Source organism: Acomys minous (genome assembly GCF_964271855.1).
Source record: "Acomys minous genome assembly, chromosome: 13".
Taxonomy (NCBI): domain Eukaryota; kingdom Metazoa; phylum Chordata; class Mammalia; order Rodentia; family Muridae; genus Acomys; species Acomys minous.
Window position 1 is genome coordinate 74,132,792 of NC_140495.1, and position 17,827 is coordinate 74,150,618.

Consider the following 17,827-nt stretch of genomic DNA (forward strand, 5'->3'; position numbering starts at 1 on the left):
ACTCTGTGGACTGGGGTCCTGTCCTCCATGGGCCATTGGATGACCTGAGGACACACCCACCTGTGATCTGTGTTGTGCTGGACCCCTCTCACCTAGGGTTCTCCAGGTCTTGAGGTCTGTAGCTCCCAGTCAGGTCCCTAATCACCTTTCTGTAGATCAGATACAGTGCCTGTTCAGCAGTGCCATCTTGGAAAAAACAGGCAAATTTCTTAAGGGTAGTTTATATGTATAAGTGCGGTTCATGCTTTCTCTTATTTTTTCATTACTTCTCTTAAAATTTGACATGATAATATAATTATATTATTTCCCTTTTCTTTTCCACTCTCTAAATGCTCCCATATATTTCTCCTTACTGTTCTCAAACTTATAACCTCTTTTTTATTAATTGTTGGTACACACACACAGACACACACACACACACACACACACACACACAGACACACACACACGCACACACACACACGGTATCAACTTAACCTATGTAATGGTCCTGGCATGTATTTACTCTGAAAATTTTTATTTGTTACTCTGTGATTGAAATTTATATATATGTATATATATGTATATATATATACACATACACACACACACATATATATATATATAGTGCCTATCTCTGCAGTCTTATCGCTTGCTTTTGTATGTCATGTATTGTCCCTATCCCCTTCATTGCTGCCGCTTTAATGTGTTGTAATTTTTGCAACGTGTATTTATTCCACTTTCGTCTCTTTTTACATGTAAGATTCATATTTTTTGTTCATCATTACTTTGGATTTGAAGACTATTGTCTTAAATGTGTTAGACCTTCAGTCTAGCTTAGCTCAACTGAAAATATCCTCCCGTGCAGTACTACATTTTTCATGCAGTTCTGGCCACATACCATATACTATAGATCAGGTGTCTAATTGCAGTTTATGAATACTTTTTCACATGCTTTAAATGATACAGGAAATAAAAAGCACTGTTTCATAACAAATCAATTATAATATTGCCTTGTATGATTTGTAGTTTATATAGATGCATAAAATATGTACTGTATAGTTGTGACTAACTTTACAGTGAGTGAAATGATCTTTCATTCCTTTCTTTATTTTTTGTTTAATTTTTCTACTATTTTTTAAAAAATAATTTCCAGAAAATATCAGCTTCTTTGATTTATCTGAAAGTGCCTTAAGTCCTCCTGAATTGCAGCAAATATAGACTATTTGTCACTCAGTCTTTTCAGTCCTTCTACATATGTAATCCCAGGGCCACTGCCATGATGTGTGACGGAACAAGTGATTCTGAGGAGTCCATGTGCAAGACTGAAGTGTGCCTCTCTTCACATGTTTAATAGCTTCTGCTTTTTTTTCAATGAGTTTATTATAATGCATTTTTAGATACTTGCTTATTCTTCTCTGAGGCTGATAGATTTCTTTGATACATAGATCAGCTTTTTTTCCAATGCCTATTCTTTTGGACCTACAATAATGACTATATTAGTCATTCAATGTGATCTTTTTGTTTCAATTCATTACTCTCCATTCTGTTTTTTTTTCCTGAAATCTCAGACTTAGATAATTTCAATTATTTTTTGAAGTCTATCTGTTTAGTTTCCTGTTTGTTTAAATCTGATTTTGAATCGCTATTGTGAATTTTTCATTTTATTTCTTGTATGTTTTAGTTGCACAATTTTTATTTAGCTCCTTTCCATGATCACAAGTCAGAACCTTCCTGGCCTATATAACAAGAGTGTCTCAGAATAATAGTAGCAACACAATATTTTCATAGCTTTAAATTTAATTTATACTAAATAGCTAAAAATTCCATCCATGTGTGCGTATATCTCCTTTATAGCTTTTTTTCATTCATCTTTTAATTCTCAGCAACCCCCTAAAACATCTCCCTCCAAACTTAATGGCCTCTTTTTGTAGTAAGTTACTTACTTTTAAAACACTGAGTATAATTTGTACTGTCCATATGTACACAGGTTTTTATAATTTCCCTAGGTATGAGAAACGCATCAGCGGCCTTCTTCCTAAGATATCTGACTAGCTTTCTCCACAGCTGTAAACTGCCAATAACCCCCAACGGAGGAAGTAGAAAGGATATTCATTTACTTAATAAATATTTCCACCATGTGCATAAACAATTTACAAAATCAGATACCAAACAGAACAAACAAAAAGAAAGAAGTCTATATTTATTATCACCTAAACAGATTCAATATTTAATGTTAAAATTACTTTAAAAAATTAAAGAAAAGCTAATAGTTTGAAGGCTGATGGTCCAGGATTCGTCCTTGCTAGTTTGATCTCTGTGCAAGTTCTCTTGCCTATATCACAGTATTGAAGTAAATGGTGCCATGCAAAAAAAAAATATGGTAAAATAGGAAGCTATAGATTTTCAGAGGCTAAGTTTGCTTAGCCACTGACCAGAGTCCTGAGAGAAATTTTCTGATCTCTTCCAAGGGACAAGACCCACAACCTAACAAGGTCTGTTATATTAATGATTTCCCCAACTTAATGACACTTTTTAGATCAAGATCCAAGCTCATAAAACCGTGGTAGCTATGAAAAAAAAAAAAAAGAAAGAAAGAAAAACCATGAAAACCATAGAAAATTTTATATGGTATTGTAGTTTGACTATGTAGTCTCTCCCCAAAAGTTATACACTTGGTGGTACTACTGAGATGCAATTAATAATTTGGTCACCAAAGGCAAATTACATTAATAAATAAATTCAAGTTAATAATAATTAGATAGACTTTAGGTGAGCTCAACCAGGATCAATTAGGCCCTTGAATGGTCTATGTTTGCTACAAATTCTCTCTCTCTCTCTCTCTCTCTCTCTCTCTCTCTCTCTCTCTCTCTCTCTCTCTCTCTCTTTCTCTCTCTCCTTCCTTCTTTCCTTCCTTCCTTCCATCATTTCTTCTGTCTTCTTCTCTCACTCTAACATACATTCCTCCCACCACTATATTGTTCCTTATCTCAGGCTTCAAGCTAATAGACGCCCATGGCCATAAGATGGAACCTCTGAAATCATGCCGCAAAAAATTATTTCTTCTTTGTAACTGATTATTAGGTGAAATAATTGAGTCTTGACTTTTAACTGACTGCATATTTGAGCATGGACCTGTAACCAAGGTCTGATTTTTATCCCCTGGAAATCAGATTTCATAAAATCATGGAATCATATTAGCAAGAGTTGTCTATGTGAACCAATATTCTATGTCTTCCTAATTTGATTTAATAGCCACTTAGAACATATAATTGCTAAATATTTTAGGTGTACTAGTACAATAGAAGAATCAAAATTAATTTTACTTACTTAAATTTAACTAGCTTTATAAGTTGGTAACTAAAATATTGGGTTTTGTATCCTTAAAATCTTAGCTGGAAAATTGCACTGAGATTATTCAGATAATCATATATTATTCTGTCATGAAATTATCAGTGATAAAATAGTTGCCAAAACATTTTGAAGTTACCTTTCTTGTGAAGTTATCATGTTAAGGAAATAGATAATCTTATATTGAAAGGAAGAACATATTAGCAAAAACAGTAATATTTATTCAGTCTTAATGTTTTGATCTTGCAATTTCTCTTCAAATATAATCTAGTAAAATAATCAAATTTTCACATTAAAATTTCTGCTCTTCTAATTTATTATTTTAAGGAAACATTTATCACTTGCTTTAAGAATATATTAAACCATTATATGTACAACTTGTCTGACAGTTTGAGAAGTCATTCATAATTAGAGAACACATTAATTAAAACATCACAGATTGATGTAAGATGGATTATAGTAAGAGATAAAAACACAATCAACAATATCTTTAGAGGTAAGGAACATTTTCTCCCTCAAATTAAGTACAACAGTTGGGTATCTGTGGGAGAATCAAATAGCCTGCTCTGGGTCTTGGTTTCTTGTTTTCAAAGGGAAAACAAATCTATAAAATACATTTCACGTCTAAAATTTACTTTTTCTTGTTTTCAATTGTAAGGCCCCGAAATATATTTAAAACTTAGCAGCGTTGCTTGCCACAGTTGTACTTACTAGGACTTGGATCTTTATGGAAGAATTAATAGGTTCCCTGAGGCAGTTTCCTTTAACTGGGGTAATTTGTCAAACACTCTTTGAGACCATGTTGTTGAGCATGATCAAAGACAGACAAGGAACACTTGGCCTTGCCTTGCTATAACTTGTAAAGAAGACTGCTTGGAGCAGAGCTATAAGACTCAAAACAGCCTTAGAAATGAGCTAGGCAACAAACCAGATGAAATATTAACCATGGTGAGACCTTAATAAGGTTCAAAAGCCAAGATGAAAGTCTAGGTATAAGCCTGTGTGTATGAACTATGGTGCTAAACTGCACAGAAAATCTCCAGATTCCTGGACAATGGTAGAAATGAACCTCATAAAGAAGTAGTTCCATTTTATCACATGTATAAATTGTTCATGATATCATCCCCAGTTATCAGGCTTGAAATTAGGAGAAAAACTGATGCTATTATCGACTATGGCTATATCAAAGACGAATGATTCTTTTGGAGAAAAAGGTTGTTTGTAAAGAATCATGTGTGTCATAAGAGTAAAAGTCTATTACTCAGCTATTAAAAACAAGGACATCTCGAAATTTGCAGGCAAATAGATGGAGCTAGAAGTGATCATCTGCAGCTCTTCATCTACTGCTAGAGTGCAGGTATGTAAGCATATAAAATAGAGCCTGAACAGCCTGTTGGGAAGCACACCTTAGGAGAAAACTGACTCTCCTACCCTTGCAAACACCACTTGCCAATAACTAATAAGGAAATGGAGGGGCTTTCTAAGACACTCCCCTAATCATCCTGGAACTCTGTCTGGTTTGAGTTTGTGCAGGTTGTGTGGATTTTTGTCACAGGTGCTGTGGGTTCAGGCGTGTAAGAGCCCCACTGTGTCCTGCAAATGTTATTTCACTGCCTCTGACTGCCCAAATGTTTCCAGCACCTGTCCCTCATTTTAGGTAAATCAGGTATTTCCCCCCATAATTTACAACTTGCACAAATAGCCTGACAATGAACCAAGGGATTAAAGGCCTGAAGAGTTCACACTTTTTTTTTTTACATTCTAGTATTCTATTAATGTATTCATATTACATCTCAATGGTTATCCCCTCCCTTGTATCCTCCCATTCCTCCCTCCCTCCCATTTTCCCCTTACTCCCCTCCCCTATGACTGTGACAGATGGGGACCTCCTCCCCCTGTATATGCTCATAGGGTCTCAAGTCTCTTCTTGGTAGCAGGCTATCCTTCCTCTGAGTGCCACCAGGTCTCCCCATGCAGAGGACGTGGTCAAATATGAGGCACCAGAGAACGTGTGAAAGTCACACCTCACTCTCCACTCAACTGTGGAGAATGTCCTGTCCGTTAGAACTGTAGAAGAGAGAAACATTGGAGAATGGCAAAGTAGAAGGATCCAGATGGTCCTAGAAACCTATAAGAAAAACATGATAGGCAGATTTGGGCCTAGGCGTCCTGCTCAAACTAGGCACCAGCCAAGGACAATAGGTGCAGTAAACTTCATGCTGTCTCCCATCAATCATTATTTAAGAAAATGTCCTATAGGCTTGCCTACAGCCTGATCTTATGAAGCTGTGTTTTTTTCAGTTGTGGTTCCCTCTCTCAAATGGTTCTAGCTTGTGTCAAGTGGAAATAAAATTAGTCAGTACACACTTTTAGAGACAATTTCTGTCATGAGCTGCATGGGATCTCTCAATACTTCCACATAGGGGGAAATCTGTGTGTTTTCCTTCTTACTCCCTTAGTAATCATGCAAACTTCTTCTTTTTATTAATTTTTTACATATTCATTTATATTATTACATATATATAAAATAAACTACGTAGAGCAAGAAGAACCATGAAACAATCAGGAATTATATAAATGTTACATTCTTAGTGTTTTGCCTATTTGTATCTGACAAATTTGAAGAAAACATTTTCCTGTCTTGGTGAGTCTAAAATTCTGAATGTAAGTCAATATCTATCATATCTCATCTCTATCAACTTAAAACATCTATGTAGACCTAAAAACATTTTAACCCCTAAACAGCTAGGCTTAATTGTGAAATTAACCTATTTGGTCTTAGGAGTAAACAGGTTAGCCACTTCCAAATTGAAAAAATAAATAATGACAGTTTTCTGCCTGAACCCATAACTCTCTATTACATTGGAGCATCATCTTCAGCCTTCTGGCCTAATATATCTGAAAGACATATTTGTAAGACAGGAACTATTGAGGAGTTGCTTACTCTGTCTTGGAAAAGTATGGCCATTGACTCGGCCTGCATCCATGCTTGCCTATTTTTAGGTAGAATTCTCTCATTGGCCAAAATGAGGACATTTTGCCCCTTGGCTTGTTCTAATCAGTTAAAATCACTAAGGACAAATATGAGGCACCAGAGTACGTGTGAAAGTCATATCCCACTCTCCACTCAACTGCGGAAGAATGTCCTGTCCATTGGCTAGATCTGGGTAGGGGTTTGAAGTTTACGGCCTGTATTGTCCTTGGCTGCTCCATAGTTTGAGTGGGACCCCTGGGCCCAAATCTGCCTATCATAATATTCTTCTTGTAGGTTTCTAGGACCCTCTGGATCCTTCTACTTTGCTATTCTCCCATGCTTCTCTCATCATTTGACCTTGTCCCCTGGAGGGGGAGACCTGGTGGCACTCAGAGGAAAGATAGCAAGCTACCAAGAAGAGACATGATACCCTATGAGCATATAAAGGGGGAGGAAGTCCCCCTCAGGCACAGTCATAGGGGAGGGGAGTAAAGGGAAAATGGGAGGGAGGGAAGAATGGGAGGATACAAGGAATGGGAAAACCATTGAGATATAACAAGAATAAATTAATTTTTAAAAATCGCTGAGGACTTCCAGAGAAGATTCCAGGCACAGGAATCTTAGTGAACAGAATCCTCCACCTCAGTGAGATAATAATGGGCAGAGACTGAAATTGGAAGTTCTTTCTGTGCCTGGATCTTTTCTGGGTATATCACTTATGTGATCTGTTTTTTAATTTTCTCACCTGAAAATTAGAATGAGCTTGGTTATTTCTTCCTTCGCTTACTTTCTCCATGGGCGCTTACTAAAACTGGTAGATGACGAAGGCTCACTACCCTACAGAGCTGCTTACCATAATGGAAGAAAAAGGAAATACAGCCTGAAGTAAATTTATTCATTTATGCCCAATATTTAAATGTATGTAAGCATTTATGTATAAATATGTACATTTAATGTAAGTATGCATTTACTAATGCACCATTTGTTAAAGCAGCAGAAACTACAGGGAGCAGGTTATATTTCGTATATGGCTGAACTAAAATGCAATTTTTCAAATTGTATTGAAACAAAAGATTGCAAGAATAGACCAGAAAATTCCAGTAGACTAGGAGTAAAGAAACTGTCTCTTCTGCATGTCATTCTATATTCTTCAATAAAGAAAACTCTGTTTGGAGATTTATTTTTTCCTATGAATATAAATGAAAGAAAAGAGCTCCGATTTATACATTTAATCCCAGATAATGAGAAGTGTCTTATATATAAAGATATTTCAAACATGCATACTGCACATATTCCTTGACTTCCAAATAAAAGCCAAGCATTGTATATTGCTCTTATTCTCTGTAACCCATGGGTAGTGCCAGGGACCGAGTTTTTTTTACTTACTTTCACTGGATTTAAACCTCTTCAGAAAGATATCCCAAGGCATTTCCATCTAAACAGCACAAAATGATTTTATTGTTTTGTAGTCTCCGTCTTTTAAAATGTTTTAATTGTCTAAGTTTATGGAAATATGCATGATAATTTGAGACATGAACAGAATATAGGCAGAACAAATTTCGGTACATTACAGTTCTATCTTCAATCACGTAAAATGATATTGGAGATAATTTACATCGAAAGTATGGGAAAATGAATTATTTAAGTTTGGAAACAGAACCCAAGCAAGTCCCTTCCAGTGCGTCATTATCCACTAAACCTTTCCTAGTTGTCACAACAAATGTCATGGGAATGTACCAAACAAGAATATTGAATCCCAGAAATTCTCCCTCTTGGCACTATCTCACTTCCTCCTGTAAAAAAGTCAGTTGGGAGCATGTTTGGTCGCTAGGGCCTTTGCACTGGAATCTAGTTGCTGCCATGAAAGTAAAAAGCTACTCTCTTGAGTCACTCTGTCGCTTGGGACTAAATCCAAGCTTAGTTGCTGCTACATATGGTAAAATAGCAGGTGTTAAATCTGTAATGTTATGGAGTTGCAGAAATCACTTTTTTTTTATTTCAATTGAATTGGAAAGAAGGTGAAGTTGAACATGGCCTGGAGTCAGATAATGGCTAAGCCACAGCTGAAGAGGAAAAGACATCTTCAGGGCTTAATACGCAAAACAAGATAGAATAATTAGCTCAACTGTGGTGTGTCATTAAATAGAGAAAGTGTTGTAAGTCTGGTAGTTCTTTGCAGTAAATTAATAGATGAGGGTAAAATATTATCCAGAGGTTTTTTTTTTTTAAATAAGAAAAATGTAAAGGAAACAGGCAAACAAACTTTAGCTTTGTTTTTGTTTGCAAAGATTGTTTCAGAGTTTAACACTTTAGTTATATTAATACTGTTTGCACTCTCTTCCTCTTCCTGTCATCCCTCTTCCTCCCTTCCCTTCATTTCCATGCCCTCTGCATATATTATCTCATGGGGTATTTTCTACCTCAATATCTTTGAAGGACTTTATAATTTTGAATCTCTGACTTAGTGCGAATACCACAGTTAATGTGCTTTGTGTCAGTGTATGTGTGAGAAACTGTCGGGTTCCCGTGTACTGAAATGCTGTCTTGAAGATAGGTTCAGGAAGTGGGTAGATGACAGTAAGTCATAAAGTCAGCAGATCCTTGCCATAAACAGAATGAGAATAATTTCAATATAAATGGAGGTCCAAAAAGAAAATAAAACTAACCTTAAAATTGATAGGTATTTATTTTAAGTGGTACAGAAATCTGTACTAACAAAGGTTTGGCAAGATTGACTATTTTAGAATTTAATTGTATATTTTATGCCTCAGATAGCACAATTTCTGTTGCCTTTTTCTTTCAATGCTAAAGTCATAGCAACCACAAAAACAGTACTGTGTTGAATCATGAATAGAAAAAAATAATTTGAAAATAAAAAATAGACATTAGGCCCATTTATTTGTTTTGCTCAGAGTAAAATTTAAGTGGAAATCTGCCTGCCTTATTCATTACTCTCTCACTATTGCATTATCATGAGAATTGGGTCATATTACCTGTGTGATAGCTTCGACTGACTGAAATGGATTGTTTTAAGATCTCTGGATTAGGATCTCAAAGGAGAGAAGTCTCATCACTAAATGTATGGAGGCATCTCCAACACCACATTTTATATTTATGCTCACCTTTCACTTAGCAAAACTGAACTACAATTAATCAACTATTATAGAGGGTTAAGAGCATAGAATAGCAATGTAGAATGGAAAAAACATTAAAACAAACCAGATAAAATATATGACACCTCTTTCATAGTATTTCCTCCCTTAGTTAAAACCTTAAGACTTGTTCTGAGGTTCATGTTTCCCACCCTGTCTTTCTCCACTGCGAATTGCCATGCTGCAAGCTTGCCTCTGCCTTTTATCTACTTGAAGCCTCAAAAGAAACGTAAGCCAATTGCAGTGTGACCACAGTTAGGATGAGTGAGAGGCAGGATTCTCTCCTCTTTAAGTTTGCTGTCTAATTGCTTTACATTTACATAGTCAGAAATCCAAGCACAAGAAACATATCAGTTCATGGATGTAGTGCGCACAGCTCACTGGGTAAAGTGCCTGCTGCATAAGCAAAAGAACATGAGTATGAATTCCCAGAACCGACGTATAAATCTGTGTGTGCACATCTGTAATGCCAGTTCTGGGAGAGAGGGGACACTGGTGCAGTGCAAGGATTTGGTGAACAGTCACTCTAGCTAAATTGGGAAACTTCCGGTTCAGTAAGAGATTACCTAAAATGTATGGCATGGATTCACAAATAAATAAATAAGTAGATAAAGAAATAAATAAAGTCATTTTTTTTTGAAGGGCCACCAAGATAGCTTGGAGCTGAAAGACTCGGCAGTCAAGACTGATGCTCAGAAGATCCCAGTTGATCCCAGGGACCCACGTGTTAGAAGGGAGAACACTGACTTCCTCAAGTCATTCTCAACCTTCACACTCGTCCCGTGGCATGGGTGTGAGCGCACACATATGCACAAAGAAAACGTTAACGTAAAAAAAGAAGTAGAGAAGTTACAGAATGTTATTTCATATAGTTTTTGGGTCCTAGCATGTCTGTCTATCTATACTCACATACACATACAGGCACACACACACACACACACACACACACACACACACACACACACGTGAGAAAACAAAGTCAAAGTCCTGGAAGTTTGTTGATAGTCTTTCTAGTCCTTCTGTACATATGCATATCAGTTGGCACTAACTCACACCTAATAGTTTAGGAAGGGAGAGATGATGGATGTTAGCTTCTTAAATTCCCACCAGATTCAGCAAAAATTAACTGTGCACCTTCTTCCATCTACCAGATGGTGTCCTATGATTAATATGATGCTATATGGTAAAACACAATTTATAAATCAGGGAAAACATGTCCAAATGCGATTGAACTACAACCCAATGATGGCCAAACTAGCACAGTGACAAAATTAGAACAGAGAAAGAGTAATTCCTCCCAAGTGGAATGGAACCAATACAGGGAATGCACCCTTTAATCTAGAAATAGAACTCAGAAAGCATAAATGTATTAAAAGAACTTTAATAAATGTGGTAAACTATAGGTTTCCCTCTTTTTATCCAACCTAGAAATTGGTAACTTTACACATAAATGAAGAAAATGAATTCATTCTAATTCTCTCTCACAAACTAAGAAACAAACAAAAAAGGCATGGCAAAAACAAAACAAAACAACAACAACCCAGAAGTATCAGAGAGTGGCAGTTGCATATAGTTTTACTAGGATGTCTTCTCTTCCAAAGAAGGACCTGGAGAAACAGCAGAGAGAAAAGCTAAACGCCAAGGACCTGCTCAAGGGAGTCAGTGAGAAATAGACTCTTCAGCAAAAAACAACAACAAAAAAGAAAATCATGAGACAACTGCATAAAAAAAATCAGCATCATTGCAAAGTGCTTTAAAGTGAGCTAACACATAAAGTTGGGAAGTTGTTAGTTCAATATAAATTATAAATGCTACTGTAGGCAAAGATCATTTCCAAAGTGAGCCTTTTCTAATTTTAATTCATGCATGGGATTGGCAAAATGTATAAACTGCTTTTTAGCACAGAAACACAAAGGAGAGAGGCCTGCTAAGACATGGTAGCAACAGGTCACAGACTAGTTCCCTGACTTCTAAAACCTCTTTATAGTGAGCAGTCATTAAGTAACCTCGAGTGTGCGTAAAGTTAGATTTAGGAAGAGTGATCACATCCACTGATCACTGGACATTTAACATACATCTGCGACTCTATCTTTATGTAAGAGGTTGACAAAATTCAGCACTAGCTTTCTATATTTGAACTACTGTGGAATATAGGAAAACAAACATTTCTATCTTCTTCATGTCATATGTCAGCAATCACAAGTTTCCTGGATGGTTACCATACTTATTCTTTTATTCTTTCCCCATAGCTCCAGGGGATGGAGTAGCCCTATTTGAAAGCTGCCATCTGCTTAATAGGGATAAAAAGGAGAAACACTGATGGGGATGCGAGCTTTTGATGTCTTCTTCTCTGATGTAACAACACAATATACTGCTGCCACAAGAGTCAGCAACATGATGGGGCCCTGAAGAAGGATGGTCCTCCCACAGTACACTTCCTGACTGTAATGTGATCTGCCATTCTAGTGCTGAAATAAAACCAAGCCTCGTTTTATTTAAAACTGGATAGTTTTTAAGATGTTAGAATTTGTAATGTAAAACTTTTATGCACAAAAAAACCTTTCACACTTACAATGCAAACTGTTTGATGAATTGCTATTCAAATTCAAATGGAATTTCTCTTGCTAATTTCATTGTTTAAAAATGCTGTGATTATATATGAGAATGAAAAGACATGAAAAAATTTTAAATTATTTGGAAACTTCTTTATTCTATTTAGTAAAGTTTATTACTGTTCCTTTAATATTATGTGTTTCGTTGACCTATATGTGCTATGAGTTAATTTTATATTATTTTAAGCTGCCTATTCCTTAGTTTTGGAGTAAAACACAAATTAAGCTCATTTTAGGGTAATTTACTAACCTTCCACGATAGGGTATTTGCCACCTTACTTTAATTTCCAGTGTTTTCTTTAATGTGTATGTATTAGGTTCACAAAAAAATACATTGCTAATTGGAAATTTCTAGGGCATTTTAGGCAGGTATCCAAGAACTGACCTGGTACTCAAGGTCTATGCAAGTTTTTAGGTGGTTACAGTATTGACTGCTCAGTATGTAGGTTTTGGAACACTGATGACAAACCTGCAACCAGACATAGCATTATTTTAGCTGAAAACCAGTATGTCGTATTAGCTATTTCATGTTGGTTTAATCCCATCAATTTGATACACCTCAAAGCAACAGATTTGTTTCTAGATTATACTTTGTAACAAAGGACAACAAAATTTTAACTTACCAGTGTTTAGGTACAAACAAATCAACCAGTTTAAAATGTAGAGAGTGTTGCAGTTAATGTTTAAATACTACTGTTAATGAAGAATTGATCAACATTGCAAAAGAGTGATTTTATGTTGAAAAAATAGAAGATGATCATATTACATAGTAAGAATCTCAGGTACTTTAAGAATGAGGGAACAGCACACAGAAAGGCAGAGGCAGGAGGATCTCTGTGAGTTCCAGGCCAGCCTGGTCTACAAAGCAAGGCTAGGACAGCCAAGGCTACACAGAGAAAGCCTGTCTCAAAACAAAACAAGACAAATGAAAAAGAAAGAGAAAATGAGAAGCAGATGAATTTGGAGAACTTAAATCATACACCAATAATATTACATGTTGATTTCAAACAATCTAGTTATAGTAAAAAATATAAAATTAGGTAAGTGTAATGAGGTTGATGAGCAATAATTGCCAAAATGGAATTTTCAAATGCATGGCAACTGTAGGTAAAGTGGAGAGATTACTTCTATTTTACAGAATATAAATAAAAATTTGATTATTGAGTGAACTATCATCCACATGGTTAATTTAACGTAGGAATAATCATATTATAAATGAGTAGCGCTAATTTGTAACTTTGTTGCATCCCACAACATTTTGCAGAGAAATGAAGGAGGTAATGGGCAATAACATTTGTGCATAAAATTTGTTCAAAGCTTAGTAAGTACCAGACAGAATGCTAAATTCTTTTACATGCCTCATTTGATCTAATCCTCTTAGCTTCTCTATGAAGTACCATGATTTTTATATACTTTATAAAATATGAAAACTGGCTTATGGAAATAAAATGATTTTCTGAAGGTATAATTTTAATACATTTTATGAAATTTTATTAGATAGAAAATTATTTTCTGTTTCTCTCTGTGAGAATATTGGAGTCATGTGTAGTTTGATAACAGCTTGAGGTCAACTCATGAAGGCTGTTAAATCCCATAGCCTATGGATGCTTCTCTGTTTTTCTTCCTTCCATCTTTCCCTCCATCTGGCCTTCCTTCTTTCCTTTCTTCTGAAAGCATATGTAGAGGACATGCCTTTCTCAACATTTTTCATTGTGACAATTATGGTGGTGACTCACAAGGGAGAAATTTGCTGAATATTAGACATTTTCTAGAGCTGGAGAAGGAACATGGAATATGCAGATATGTAAAACTGAGAAAATGCAAGTGTGTTGTATACACTGGATGGGAATGTAACACACTTAGGAGCTTTTATTCCTGATAAAAGGTGGGGGAGGGACAGGTTACAATCTAGGTTGTGCACATAAAGGAAGATATAATTAAAATTTGTCTGGAGTTTGCACTGAGACTTCCACAAAAAATATAGATCTGAGCAATATTTACATTCAATGAAAGAAGTCATCAGGTTTCATTTTTTTTAGCTTTTAAAATTAGGTTTTTAAAAAAATATGTCTGATTATTGATCCCCTTATTCTGATTTTTTGGGGAGGTGTAAAGCAGAATGTCTGCTCTCTACATCACACAATAAGGCAAAGCTTGAAAAACAAGAAAGGGTATCTGTGCTCCCGGAAAGTCCCATTACGTCCTTTCACATAAAAATTCATCAGAGAAACAGTGAGAGCAGAGCACTCTTAACCTCTGAATTTAGAAAATAGAATGCCCCCCTTGTACATTTGAAAACAGCCACAGCAACTCACAAATATGTAAGAAAAAAACTAACAAAAAGAATACAATCAATTTTTAAAAATGGATCAGCAGGAAGCCAGAATGTTTGGTCTATACAGTATGTGCTGAGCAAAAATACCTTAAAGAACACAGGGCACACGTCAGACAGAGTGAAAAGGCACAAGAAAAAATAAAAAGATGGGGGTCATTATACAGAAGAGCTAGCCAGGGTCACCAAAGAGAGCAAAATTACCAGACAAGGTGAAGAGGAAAAGGGAAGAGAAAAAAAAAAAAAAAAGGAGGAGAAGGAGATATCAGTCAGTTTACAGAGCAACACACTGCAGATAAAGGAGCCTGCTGATTATTTTATAAAAGATGTGTATACACACACACACACACACACACACACACACACACACACACACACACACACACACTTACCCCTGATGAACATGCTCTAAAACAACTCCTAGAGTGACTATACAAATAAAATAGAAACAGCTAAATGTAAAAGTCGAGAGGAATAATTGCCTATCTTGGCTGGCTGTACAAGAGACTGACACATCTTAGGACATTACCCTGTGAAAGGAAGGTGCTTAGGAGTAAAGGGGATTCCCATCATGAGTAACAATAAAAAGCCGAAGTTGCTGAACATCTCTTGTTGGTTCTGTGAATACATCATGCATATTTTATGAAATGTGAAGGAAATTCATGTCTAAATATTTTTGTCAAAATGGAGTATATTTTTATAGTTTCAGATAGAGATGATACTAATCAGGTAAAATTAAGCAAGCAAATAGTTCTACAGTAGTCAATTTTTCTGTAGCCACAAAATGGTAATCCGTGCATAAATATTTATGAGATTGTGTGTTATGTTAGCCTCAAAATCTCTATGAAAGTCTTGACTTTGAACTCCTTTTCCTCCTGATTCTACCTCTCAAATGTTGGGTTTGGAGGTATGTAACATTATGCCTATCTCCATGTATTTGTTTATAATGAAACATCTACATATGTGATATGTAGATAAACACAGTATATATTATATGATGTTTTAATGTGTGCATGCACATAAGCCTTTGTCCTTCTTTTAAAGTAAAACATTTTGTCTTACATATTTCTCCTCAGAAAATCTTAGTACCAGACAATATGTCAATTTCTACCTGTATTTTTATGTTTGTTTTCTGTAGCCCTCATAATTGAAAGGTGGTAGTTAATGCACTGCTTTGTATGCACTAAATTTTTGAATTTATATATGCCATAGAATTTTTAGTTGCTTCATTTTAATTGTTTCATGGTACCTGCTGTTTATTAAGAAAATATCTGATATTTAATGTCATAGAGCTAAACCAAGAGATAAAGTTGCTAAAATTGTCATTTCAGGAAGAGGCCCTAGGGATGGAAAGTGTGTGAAGGGGATTATTTTATGGGATGTTCACTTATCTTTATTACTTGATGTTAAAACAGCACATCCCATAGGTACCATAGTGAAAATTTTTATTACAGATTATGAAAAACCCAGAGGGAAGAGTACAACAATATGGGATATGAGGCCAGGTAAAATGTGTTTTGCTATTCTACTATTAAAAACAAAACCAAAAACAAACAAACAACAAACAAACAAACAAAAAGCCTTGGAACACAGCAAATTGCATTCATAGTATTCCTACTATGATGGGTGCGAACGTGGGACCCAGAGAATTCATTCGGGCCTGAGAAGTAGAAGCTGGTGCTTATTTCAATGATGAATGCATATTATATCCTTAATTTCAGAGACATACATTCTAATAAGTTTTTGCTACATCAGACTATAGGATTGAGAAAAGAGACTGGTCATTCTTGCTGTATGCAGTTTATTGCATATATGTGTAATTCTATAAATGTATATGTAAAAGAATAAAAATTATAAAAAATAAAGAAAAGAAAAGATTGTGATTTCAGACTGATTTGTGTCAGTGATTTTTCTCTTTAATCTATGCAAACCTTTGTAAGATAAGAATTCTTTCAAGCAAAGCCCTGTGCCTATATGGAAACATCGAAGTAAGGTGTCCTTCAGAGAGAGGCTGATTGTTCTTCTGATCAGCAGCTAGGATTTGATGCTGACTCTATGAGTTCTGCTTGGACACTCTATTGTAGAAATGTTATAACTTTAATTGAAATGTGATTTTTATCAGTGGGTGGAGGTACACACATGTGCATGTGTGCAGAGAGAAGTGCTGCTGTTTATAAATTCACAAGCAGAAAGGTGAGCATCAAGAGTAAGGGTAAGCAGACCCTTGTATGAAGGAAGAACAAAATATTTGGGGAATTCATTATAGTTAAATACAGTTGATGCTAACAACCCTTCATCTCCTCACATAGGGTTTGATGAGCAAATTTAGCATAGTAGCAACACAAAACTCATACTTGAAAATTGTTATTCTCTCCCCAAATCTTCTCTCTTTCATCTTGACATGGTAACCACAGTGGAGGCTACCTCTGGGCGCTGCAACCTGTGATAATATGATAGTGAAATCGAACTCATTGTCCTTTTGTCTTAGTTTGTTTTGTTTTAAAATCAGTTCAAATCAATTGTTTTGAAGATTTTCCCCAATCCTGTGAGTTACAGGGAAGGTACTTAGAATTGGGTGTTTAGAACTGTAATTGACACATTGCTACCATTTCTGAAAATATTTTGTTATGGACATAAGGATTATTTGCCATAAATTATACTAATAAGAAATACAAACAGAAGTTTATTTTAACTGGGAAGGAGGATGACAACTTGGGGGGAATACGTGAAACTCTGTCAGGAAAGTCTGATACTTTTATACTGTCGTTGGATGTTTCTTTAAATTGAGTAAATGATACCTAAAAACTTCATGATTTGAAACAGACTTAAATGTTTTAGCATTAATACTGAGGCTCTATTTTTAATGATACAGTGGACATCAAAGATCACAAATTATTGTTCAGTTAATATGTTGCGCTTTTGTTATTCTTACACACATAATTATAAAATATTGTTAGTTTATTACTAATCTTCATAACTTATATGCCATAAGGTTAGTAACTGAAGAACTCAGATTGTTATAGTTGATTCAGTTTCCTAAGACATACTCCACACATTCATTTACATATATGTACAGTCCGATGGCTTTAATTATGTTGACAAAGTCTTAAATGTGGAACTTAGTTTCAGGACAGCTGTAAGGGATTCACGTACCAGCCATGTGATGTTTTCCTCACCTGAAGGTAGGACGAGGAGTTGAGCAATAGGGGCTTTAAAAGATTCTGCAGTAATAATATCTGAGCATGCTCTCTCTAGTGGACATAAGAACTCCTGGAAAATGCCTGTGCTGATGCTAAGGGGACACAGGCTATGTTTGCTATATTCCTAAATGTTGTTGTTATTGTTGTTCTGTCAATGAGGTAATGCTGAATGGAGTATGAAGGGGACTTTAGAAACAGCAAAGTGCGATTGGAGGAGGGTAGTGACA